The sequence below is a fragment of the Chelonus insularis genome, unplaced genomic scaffold, assembly GCF_013357705.1.
Source record: "Chelonus insularis isolate UGA/USDA-ARS -01 unplaced genomic scaffold, ASM1335770v1 contig_30_pilon, whole genome shotgun sequence".
Lineage (NCBI taxonomy): Eukaryota > Metazoa > Arthropoda > Insecta > Hymenoptera > Braconidae > Chelonus > Chelonus insularis.
In genome coordinates, this window is record NW_023276482.1 from 269582 (window position 1) to 281628 (window position 12047).

A 12047-nucleotide genomic window follows, 5' to 3' on the forward strand; every position below is an offset into this window, starting at 1 on the left:
TATAGCATTTGACTGTATCAAATCTGTTTACCGAGGAAGAATTCATCATTTGTGCATTTATAATTCTGCGGGTACATATAAAACACAAAACACTTTTTTTTCTTAAAAAAGTTTGACAGTTTAAATTCTTTTTTTTTTTTTGTATGTCATTAATAAATTATAAATATACATAAGAGACAAAATTGAAAATCATAGGACTGGTAGACTAGGGGTAAGTGAGTCAGACTACAACGCTAGAGATCATACGTTCAAATCTTACCGTGATGTTTTCTACCGTTTTTTTTTTTTTGTTTTCACTAATTATCGCTAAAAATAATTTGATCTTGATAGAAAAATTTATGAAAAAAATAATGTTCTTCTTTAAGAGACGTAACATAATTTTTTTCCCTTATAAAAATCAACAGTTCGAATTTTTTTTATGGTGTTATAAAAATGTACAATTCATCAAAACTTTTGTACATCATTTACTTTATAAAATAAACGACGACCACAATGATACTATGCCATCATATTGTTGCGAATGGTTTCTTTCTATGAGAAAAAAATTTCATAATTTATTCATTATACAAAAAAATTAGGACGTAAATTGTATGATTAATGTTGATCCAAAATGTTACAAAACGATTATAGTTTATTTAAGGCAACATAGAAAATTTCTGTAGATGATTGATATTTCGGATGCTTTCATATAACATTTAACTATGTTGAATTACTGTATAAAGCAAGAATTTTATTATTTATGCAGAGAAAAAAATTGGGATAAAAAATGTATGATCAATGTTGGTCAAAAATGTTACAATTCGATTATAGTTTATTTGATGCAAAATAGGAAATCTCTATAGATATTCGTAATTCTTTATGTTTTTATATAACATTGAACTGTATTGAATCCGTTCGAAGAGCAGAAATTTACTATATGTGATATAATATTGCGGTTACATATAAAACGTAAAAAATTTTTTTTCCAAGATTCAATAGTTGGGGTGATTCGTCGAGGTGTCACATAAGGTACAATCCTCCAGAACTTCTATATATTATGTACTTTATGAAATAAACAATCACAACACAAATACTCCAATATCATATGATTGCGTATGTTATTTTCTATTGAAAATATATTTTCTAATCTTTTTATACTGAAAACAGCAGAAATAATGCATATGTATGTGATCGATAAATGATAAATGCACATGAGAGATAACTTTTAATATCATAGAACTGGTAGACTAGTGTTAAGCAAATCAGACCGCGATGCGAAAGACCGTACGTTCGAATCCCATCGTGCTGTTTTCGTCTTATTTTTTTTTTACTAATCAAGATGAGAAGTGATTCGATATCAATAAGCAGATCACTACAAAAGATGTTACTTTTTTCTAAGAGGCGTGGAACAGTTTTTTTAAATAAAGTTCAATAGTTGGAATGATTTTTTGTGGTGTCACATAAATGTACAATACTCAAAACTTCTATATATCATGTACTTTATGAAATAAAAAATGACATCACAAATCCTTTTCTATCATATCACGGAAAATGGTCTTTTTTATTAAAAAAAATATCCCATTATTCATCGTTGCCTGATATATCAAATAAATTAGGACGTAAACTGTGTTATGAATGTTGTTTGAGAACGTAACAAGTCGATCATAGTCTATTTCATGCACCATAGAGGATCGTGGTAGATACTGGGGATTCCTTATGCCTTATATCATATTTTTCTGTTTTTGTTTAGAAAAATTCAACAGTCTGATTTTTTTTGATGTCACATAAATGTACAATTCTTTTAAACTTTCTAATACCATGTACTTAAAAAAATACACAATAGCAACACGAATACTGAGCTATTATACGATTACAAACTTTTTTTATCTGTTGAATAGATATCTTCTTATATGTAAAGTACAAATGATGCATACGTAATTTATTGATGGATTATGAACCTATGATAGAATAATATTTTATCCTGAAGTATCTTTGGATAACTGATAAATCGTTCAGACTATGGAGCGACAGATTATTGATTTAAATCTTACCATAATGTTTTTCGGTTTTGTCTCAATTTTTCTTCAAATTAAAACGAGAAATAGAATCTTTCGGATAAACAACGAATGTTAACGGAGTCGATCATTTTCTTTGTCATTATATTATAGCCATTTCATTCAATATTAAATCATTTATAGGGATTTTTGTGAAGTTGCCTAAAAGCCTAATTTATAAAAACTTTTAAACATTATGTTAGTTATGAATTCTACATTAACAACTTCGATAATAACCTCTAAGATCATATCCCATAGTCGTCTGGTCTTAGAAGTCATTTATCCTGTCTAATGTTTTCGATTTGCTGATAGTCATAATCTCGTTCATTCTTTCAGATATAGTTGAATAACCGATAAATGATTGCGATAGTTAAGGAAAAAGAATAATTGTTTTTTATCCTGCCTATTTCGTCCAACAAATCTTGGAAACTTGCTAAAAAAAAATTTCATTCTTGTCACATAAATGTACAAAGCATAAAAAATAGTTGACGTCTTAATTTGTTCATTTCTGTGACGTTACACAAATGCCCAATTCCTATGTTTTACATTTATGTGACGTCACATAAATGTAGTAAAGTCACATAAATGTATAAAGCATAAAATTTTTTGCAACAGAAATGCACAATTCACGTACATATATATATATATATATATATATATATATATATATCTATAAAATCCACATTTTTGACATCAGCATTTTCTGCAGCTCCGCTGTGGTCCTTTCTAATTCAGACTTTGATATCCTGGTCTTCTTTGACGATTCTTGACGTTTTATCATGTCATCCTAATCTTTCTCATACGTTTCAATAATTGTACAAAATTGTGCTATAAATATAAGTAATGTATGGTATAGATGTATGTATAGACTTATAGATATATATGTATGTGTACGTTCATAAACATAATTACGAATAATAACGATTCACTTACAGCAAAACTTGAAGAAATCTGTGTTCATGTGTCCAAGCCGAGACAACAAGAGTTGGTTATAATCCTCAATGATGTTATGTATTGAATGAATTTGATGTTGAAAATGAAATACAATGAATCGGATTTTCAACGAAGTCCGTTAGAAAATCATTAAAAGTCGTTAAACGAGATGAATCATTTACGCTACTGATCCTACATCAAATGCCTTCCATCAATATTAGTAAATTTCCTTTTGACACAAGTAGTATAGCATACACCATATTTAAAATTGTATTATCTGGTCGTTCAAGGCTGTGCCACTTTTTTGTGATGTACTAAAAAAATATCACAACAAAAATTATCAAGTTATACAACTTGGATTATGGTAACGATGTTGAATAAACTTAATACATAATTTAATATGCTTACCCTTGTGAAGTTCATGCATGCAAATCGTTTTCAAAAACATACAAAAGTAATAGTAAATCATGTGACTAAGAAGAAATTTACACCTTTTATTTATTGTACTTTATTAATTCAAAGTACAATATGATAAATTATTTTCGTTGGTGGAATAAAAAATACGTTCTCGTGCAAATTAACATTATAATTATAAAGCATAAGCAAATGAAATTGAATATGTTTAAAAATAAATCATTTTATTACGGCAGTAGTTAAAAGTATGTATATACTCCAATCCATTAATATTGATATGGTACTATACACATATATAGAAATATGTAATAGTTACGACGGCTTATTAACAGTTACAAAATCATATATAAATTATTAAACATAGCAATCCATGTTTTATCTCATTTATTTGGGAAAGGGCGAGTGGGTCAGCCAAGTTGCTTATGATAAATCAAAAAGTCAAGTCAAACCAAATCTCTTCGTTACAAAATTAGCTTATGCCCTCTGGGGGCAAGAACAATTGGCTAATAGATCTGTCGCTCACATAGAGGGGAGAGAGAACCGTCCACTTCTCGAAGAAAATAAAAAGTTAGTTGTAATGAATCAGTTTGAGAGGTATCTTAGACACCGTGATAAAATGCCACAAACTGTTGAAATGAAGAAAGTAAATGCTTACCTGGGACAAGCCATTGAGGGCGCCAGAAAGACGATAGCCAAAAAAAAAACGTAAGGGTAGGAACAATGAAAACGATTCTGATGAAAATAATTAATACTAATGCGTAAATTCAATTGATGATTTTAAATACCCCAATAGGCGAAATGTCCAAGATGCCTATTCTTTTAACGTAGTTTTGCCATTATGATGAAAACATTAAAAAATGTAAATTCTTTATGATGACAGGACTATGATGAAAACGTTGGAATCTAGGACATTTTGGCTATTTAAATTATCGAAAATCATTAATTTAATTTATTTATGAAGTATATAAGATTTTGGGTTCATTTTTTAATTCCTATTGTAACTCTATTGTATTATATTCATAAGATACTTTATAATTTTATAATTTTGCAATAAATATGTTTCTTTGATGAATGCAACTGTCTCAGATCAATTTCAATTTTTTTTTCAACTTATTCCGAAAATTACTCCATATTTCTGATTTTTTCTGAAATATTCTGAAATGTAAATGTTTAAAGTCCATACTTTATATTAATTGTCTCTGAAATATTCTGAAATGTAAAAATTTGAAGTCCATATTTTATATTGATTGTTTCTGAAATATCCTGAAATGTTAAAATTTGAATTCTATATTTAATTTTGATTTACTCTGAAACTCTTTGAAAATCTCAAAAATTTCACTTTTTATTTTCCTGATTATCGTTTATTTATTCAGAATTACTCTGAAAACTCCATATTTCTAAATTTTTCCTTCTGATTGACTCTGAATCTTTCTGAAAAAGTATGTTCCAATTACGACAACGTTTCAGAGTACTTTTCCGAGTTCTTCAGAACAAATATTAAACATTTCAGAACCTTTCAGAACTTTTTTCCGAATTTTTCAGAATCTATCAAAAAAAATATTTCCACACGGATATACCCAATAAAATATTCGCGATTATTATCAACATTAGACCTTATATTGCGAAGGCAATCATTTAAAAATGGAATATTTCAATTATAAACATGAAACGATTCTTCTCAACTGTCGGAAAAATAAAATATTAATTAGAATTTTCTGTTAAAACATAATTCGATTGTGATATTATTTTTTTGGGCTAATTAACAATCAGTTGTTTATTCAGCTATAAACTCATGACATTAAATGATGATATTTGGGAATTATACCTATATGGGGCTCGTATTAAAAAACTATTATCTAATAATGTAGTTTTACAGAAAATATAAAAAATTTTCATTAAAAATGTTCATATCGGTTTTTGATTCATTGAAACTATTTCCAATGTCTACAGTAATAGAGATGCTGCACTCCATTTGCGTTTAGAAACAGCCAAAAAACACGTACACCAAGCAAGACGACTGTATCACCCACCATTGCCTCAAACATTCGATCAATCAGACGCACTTTTTCCCAATTATCGAAAAATTGCCAATATATACCATGGCTTCATTAAGGGTACAGATGATTTCATTAGATATATATTTAGTAGTAATCTAATGATTGATCATTCAAAAGACGTACGAGAAATCCATATTGATAGTACCTTTCAGGTTAAAGACTCCAATGAAGGGATATGTTAGGTAATTTTTTTATTACTATAATGAGTGTGTGTAATACTTCATATTTTAGTCAGTACCTGATAAACCGCGAGCAGAACAACTAATAATAATATTTATTAGACACGGTTGTATTGTAAGTACTTCGTACACATGAATTTATCTATTTATATTCATACATTTATTATAATCTTATCATTTATTCACAAGGTATTCCTATTCTATTCATTTTGACTGATCGTAAAACTACCGTCATTTACTGTGAAATATGGAATTGGTTGATTACAAAATCACCAACATTGTCAATTAGTCTAAAAGTAGTAATATCGGATTATAAAGTGAGCCTTGCTTTGAGAATTGCTAAGATACGAATCTCGTAATTTTTCATGCTCTTTCGATTGAAATTGGTCCCATTTGAAAATAATTAATAGTTTTTGAGTTATAGATTTTCTTTTATTTTCAATACAAAAATTAATGTATATCTGTAATTTTATGAATATGTAAATAAAGGTACTTTTCATCATTTTCTATGTTGTTTTTAACTTATAAGGTCGTTTTGAAAAATTTCGATTAGAAATATGTGAAAATTAAAAATCACCTTTCTAGGGTGTCAACTTTGAAGATGATTTTTACTCTTTCTAAATGTTTGTCCACCGAAAAAAATACGTTGTTCACCATTTACGACGTAGATTACTATATAGAAACCTCAGCTAAATCAACGATGACCACCTCGCGTCATTCCCTTGCCAGTAATTCACGGATTAAGTTAACCCAGCATCCATAAACTCATTTTTCACTTAACATATTTTTTTTTTTTTACCAATCGATAGGAAATCGTTTGTTGTACATATGTTACATTGCAATGAAGGTCTGTTTGTTAGTTACTTAAAATAGAAAAAGGAAAATTATTAGACTTTATATACGTCATTGTAGTGTATTCGCTCGTACAAGTTGGTCGTCTGAATAGCGGGACGATTAAATCAATCCAATATCTAAAATAGTTTTTTGTTTGTTGATTCTTTATTAAATATAAATTTTTATCGTCAATAATAAATAATTTTTTAATGTCTGGTCAGATCTTCAATAACAACTTCCATTTCAACTATAGCTCCAAGAATGTATTGTAATGTTTTTTTTATGTGATATTCAATCGTTTTGTCATTTCATTATTTTCATTCAAATTTATAAATCATAATAGCTATTTAAGGTCACTTCTGTGTATTTTTATTTGTATTTTCACCTTTCAGAATTACCATCATTTTATGTGTTTTGTGGCGAATAATAGTTATCTATGAATTGTTGTTTATTATTTTTTGATTTATTAATTATTATTTATGCAAATTGAGGTTAAGAGATTTATTTGCTTATTGCTCTCAGAAATTTATTTGCTTGCTGGTCTCAATAACCCAAATAGAAGCAACGTTAAGATCAACAAGTAAATTAGTCAACTACATAAACTGTTAAGTTCAGAGACTGTAGCAGAGTCTAGGACCAAAAGTAACGTGTAACTCTGCATTTTTTCCATGCTGGGAGTCGTCATAGCCCTAGAGGGCTGTAGTCACGAGGCTGTTGCCATTAATAAGCATTTATGGAAGAGATGGAACCGTAGAAGACGCCATAGGATCGAGTTTAGAGTTTAGGCATTAATTTTGATATTAAAATTAAGTTTTGATGCACATTAGTTTCAAGTGATCCCTTCACCTTCAAACTAAGCTTAAGCCATCTGGGTAAGAGAGAAAGACAAAGATAAATGCAGTACGGTGCAATACACTAAAACAAGATCCGCAGATTGATAGGTGATGCCAAAAAGGTAAGAATTTTGCACTGGCAAAAACTCCTGAGACTTTGAAAATAATCTGGATAAACTTTGATTATTTAAAAAATCAAATGTTAACGTTGTGAAATTTAAAACATTCTTGAACATTACTATAAAATTTTTTTAATACCGTATACATTTTCAACTGTCAGAATACACAATTTCTATTCACTCGTTAATAAATGAACAATAATGTACATTACGAAGGTTGCAGTAAGCACCATACAGATCACACAAATTGGAATTTTAATTTTCAATTTTCTGCAGATCGAATGATTCCTCATTTTCTTAGTGGAAGTTTAAAAAACTCAATTTTTTCACGCATGTGTGTTGTTCTCGTGGTTACGCGTTGCTTTAGGTAAAAGGAACAACGTTTATTCAAGTCCAATGAATTCATATATTTGAGGAGCTTAGTAATAATCTTATGTTTTTAATATTAGAGTATATTGTAAAATAATAGTATAAGAACAACTAAGATTAAAGGTTAGTTTATTGAAAATGACAGATTCAAATACAAAATCAAAGACAAGACGTCAAAAGTAAACTAGTCTCAGTCCTCAACTAAAGGTAATATATAACACCTTCAAATAACGTAAGTAAAACGAATATATATATATTGTAAAATAAGACTAAATAACAACTTCGCAAAATAAATTCATAAAGGAAAAATTTATTCAAGATTAACAGCAATAAAATAAAAATAAAAGAATACAAGCGGTCAACTCAAGTCTCAGTCGAAAACTAGAGATAAACAAACTCTCCCCTCGTTGCTGTGAACAATCTAATCGTCAAGCAATCGTCGTTCACTAACAAACTATCGTTACTCAATCAATCCGTGAATGAAGACATTCATATATTCTTAACTTCTCCCAATCTTCTAAAAATTGCCTCCTGGCAATTTCTAATAGCTAGGTACAAAAATTGGATTAAGCTGAATTATATTAACATGCAATATCCGAAATTGAACTTCTCATACAAAATGATGAAAATCACTTAAATAATCATTCAGCCTATTATCGGCATAAAAAGTATAGGCCCCTCACTTTCAAAAGCGATATAAGAAAGAATAATGATATCATTAAGTTTTGTAAGGAATCAATAGTAAGAAAAATCGATTCTCCGGTAAACATTTCGATGCAATAAATTGAAACCTTCGCGAGTTACAGAATTTTTTAGGGCAAAAAACCATGTTTTCAGCAGTCAATTTTTCATAAGGGAAGTTTACACGATCGGAGCAATGGAAAAAATATTGGGATCCAATTGAGCATTTTATCGTAGTCAGAAAGACGTTTGAAAATGAAATTGACTAGGAAAAGAAAAAATTTTTTAATAAACAAAAAAGTAACAACAATTATTATCAAAGGACAAAATTCAGCCCTAAATGATAATAGAAAAATAAGACAACATCGACATAAAAGAAAAAAAATTATAGAAAATGAATCGCGAATAATATGATGCAAGAAAAAAAAAACCGCGAAAATATGTAACGTTTAAAAAATCATGCAGGTTTTTATGACAATCCTTAACGGCAAGGATAATCCATCGGAAACCTTTTCTTCTCATATATAGGCTTAAAGATATAAAAGTAAGAAAAAAACTATTTTTTTTAGTAAACATCACAGAAAAATTCAATAGAAAAAGGCGTGAAATAAGTAAAATATCTGAAGGGCAAAAAAGATAGATAAAACTTGCACGGAAACATCCAGTACAGAAAATAAGTGACAGAAAACATGCAATTTTGTACGTTTTAAAATCGGTAAATTTTTCTAATATTAATGTTAAGGAAAAAAATTTGGCAGACTAATAAAGAATAGTCTGATTCATAATCTTATTCGATTAGAATCATAAAAAACCGCGAATTGACCTCGCCGGCAATTATAAGAGCATCAATTTTAGAGCAAAAGGTTTAGAAAACATGTATTTCTTTACCTTTTAAAATTTGTAGACGTTTTCTAGTCACTCTTATAATGATTCTCGAGAAGACAATCAAGTAAACACCATGGCGAATTCAATAATCAATGGTACATCGTCATCTTATTATCAAAGTACGCCAATTAAAGCAATACATGAAGACTTCTTACGAAATTCATTTAAAGTCATTCTGCAACATGCAATTTTCGACGTAAGTTAAGAATTACTTAGTTTTATCAAATAAAAATAATTACACCAATAATAGTAATAATAAAATTAGAATATTAATAAACTAATTGATTTTTTAAATTATAAAATAACCTATTGTCATAGTTTTTTGTTCTTTTAGCTCTATCCTAATAATTTTTATTTTCATCTCATATATCATAGTAACGAGTGTGATGAAATATATATTAAGAATGAGAGCGTACAACTAAATAATTATATTATCATTTTGAAAAAACTCACGAAAGTGTAAAGAGATATTGTCAACAAGTTTTTTGAAATGTAGGGTACTTCTCGCAAGACCAAGGTTGTTGAATGGATAGATTCAGAGCACCTACCGTCAATAATTCATTTCCGCCTCTCAGATAATGGTATACTACATGATGAATTACTTAATCTGATCTGCGGTGTGATTACATACAGCGTTAAAACAGGAAATTCACGATTCATAAATCAACTTTTCACGAGTGTTCATCCTTCTGGTTTAGTAGGACAATGGTTGATTGATGCATCAAATCCATCCGTGTATGCCTATGAAGTATCTCCAGTATTTTCACTGATGGAGAATCAAGTTTTACGAGCGATGAGAAGTATTATCGCATGGGCTAAAGGGGATAAGATTTTCTGTCCGGGCGGATCAATTGCTAATGTATATGCAATCAATCTTGCAATACATTATAAATTTCCGAAATAGAAAGAGAGTGGTTTGGCTGGATTACCTCGACTTGTTGTTTCTACGTCAGAAGACGCTTATTATTCAGCAAAAAAACTAGCTGCCTTTCTTGAGATCGGAAAATATACGTTTATCGTATCAAAGTGAATAGTATAAGCAAGATGGATGTAAATAATTTAGAACAAATTATCAAAACTATTCAAGAAGGTGCAATTCTACTATTAGTATCAGCAACAGCTGGAACAACTGTTTTAGGTGTGTTTGATCATATTAGAAAAATGTCTGCACTTTGTCAAAAATACGATTTGTGGCTTCACATTGATGCAGCATGGGATGGTAATGCCTCAATGTCTAAAAAGCATAAAAAGTATCTCGATGGAAGAGAACTTGCCGATTCTGTTACTTGGAATCCTCACAAATTGTTAGCAGCGCCACAACAGTGTTCGACTCTTCTTCTATGACATGAAAGTCTTCTTCGATCAGCTCACTGTTCTAACGCTACATATCTCTCCCAGAAAGATAAGTTTTATGATACGTCGCATGATTTTGGTGATAAACACATACAATGTGGTCGTCGAGCTGATGTCTTGAAGATTTGGCTAATGTGGAAAGCAAAATGAACATCTGGTTTTGAGAAGCATGTTGATCGAGTATTTCATCTTTCAAGATCAGATACGTAATCGGGAAGATTGGAAACTCCTTCGAGAGCCAGAGTGCACTAATGTTTTGCTCTTGGTATATACCTAATATCTACCGATATACCTAAATCTAAGAGGCATTCAAGAGATGAACAACTTTGACTGAGAGTGAAAAGCAAATGGTCTTGAACGCTCGTAATCACTTCGACGATAAAAAAGAACATAGAGCGAACGATATCACGCAGGTAATCAGAAGGACAATAGAATGTCGGCAAATTTCAGAGAGAACGGTAAAATAAATCACGAGCGAGTGGCGAAAAAATGGCGAAGTTACAACTTGGAAAAGAAGTGGAAGGCCGTTTATTCCTTGCTACGGAAACTTGCAACGTTTAAGAAGAAAAAAAATCCAGAATTTTTATGCAAGAAAAGAATTTCCCCCAACATTAGCATTATATGAAGATTTAAAGAACGAAGTACTGGATCATCCTGAATTCCAAGTTTCCACTCTGAGAAAATTAATTAAGAAATTACATTTTACTTACAGAAAACTGGCAAAAAAACCGGTATGGATGGTGTTCAGTAATAAATTACTGGATAGCTAATCTCACTCAATTCAATAATTCAAATCTGGTCACCTGGCCGGTAACCAATCAGAACACTCATTACTCGGACGCATTAGGACCCATCAACGACGCCGACTTGCGGGCTCAACGAATTTTCTCGATGAAACTCGATTGTCGACGAGTTGTTGCTGAACCGCGCTCACCGACGCTAGATCGTAGCTGTCGTACAAGCATTCACTTTTCGTGCATTCATTCTACTCAAGCAATCATCGAGATCAACGTTAGTGCTCAACAATTAACTTCTGTAGCTCACTGAACTCATATTGTGCTCAATAAACTCATAGATCGTAGTGTATTCATATTTCTTGAACTCATTGTGAGCGACGCGGCCTTACAACCCACGTCGTAGTGCATTCAAACATTCATTCACTAGTGTACTATCAGTGCTCATCGTCTTTATGAACTCAAGTAAACTCATACATGTGATTACTGTTGCCTATTATTTAATAAAGTTATCGATGTTGAATAATTTCCGTACATCTATGATTGAGTTAACCCAGCATTTTTACTCATCCTATATTATTATAATAGAGATGGAAAGTATAAAAATCGCAGGGCAACGCGAT

The 12047-nt window shown here is 30.3% G+C and overlaps 1 pseudogene; it reads left to right on the forward strand.

The window, feature by feature from the left end:
- Positions 1–3750: 3750 nt before the first annotated feature.
- LOC118065357 (cysteine sulfinic acid decarboxylase-like) lies at positions 3751–10986 on the forward strand (annotated as a pseudogene).
- The last annotated feature ends 1061 nt before the right edge of the window (positions 10987–12047 follow it).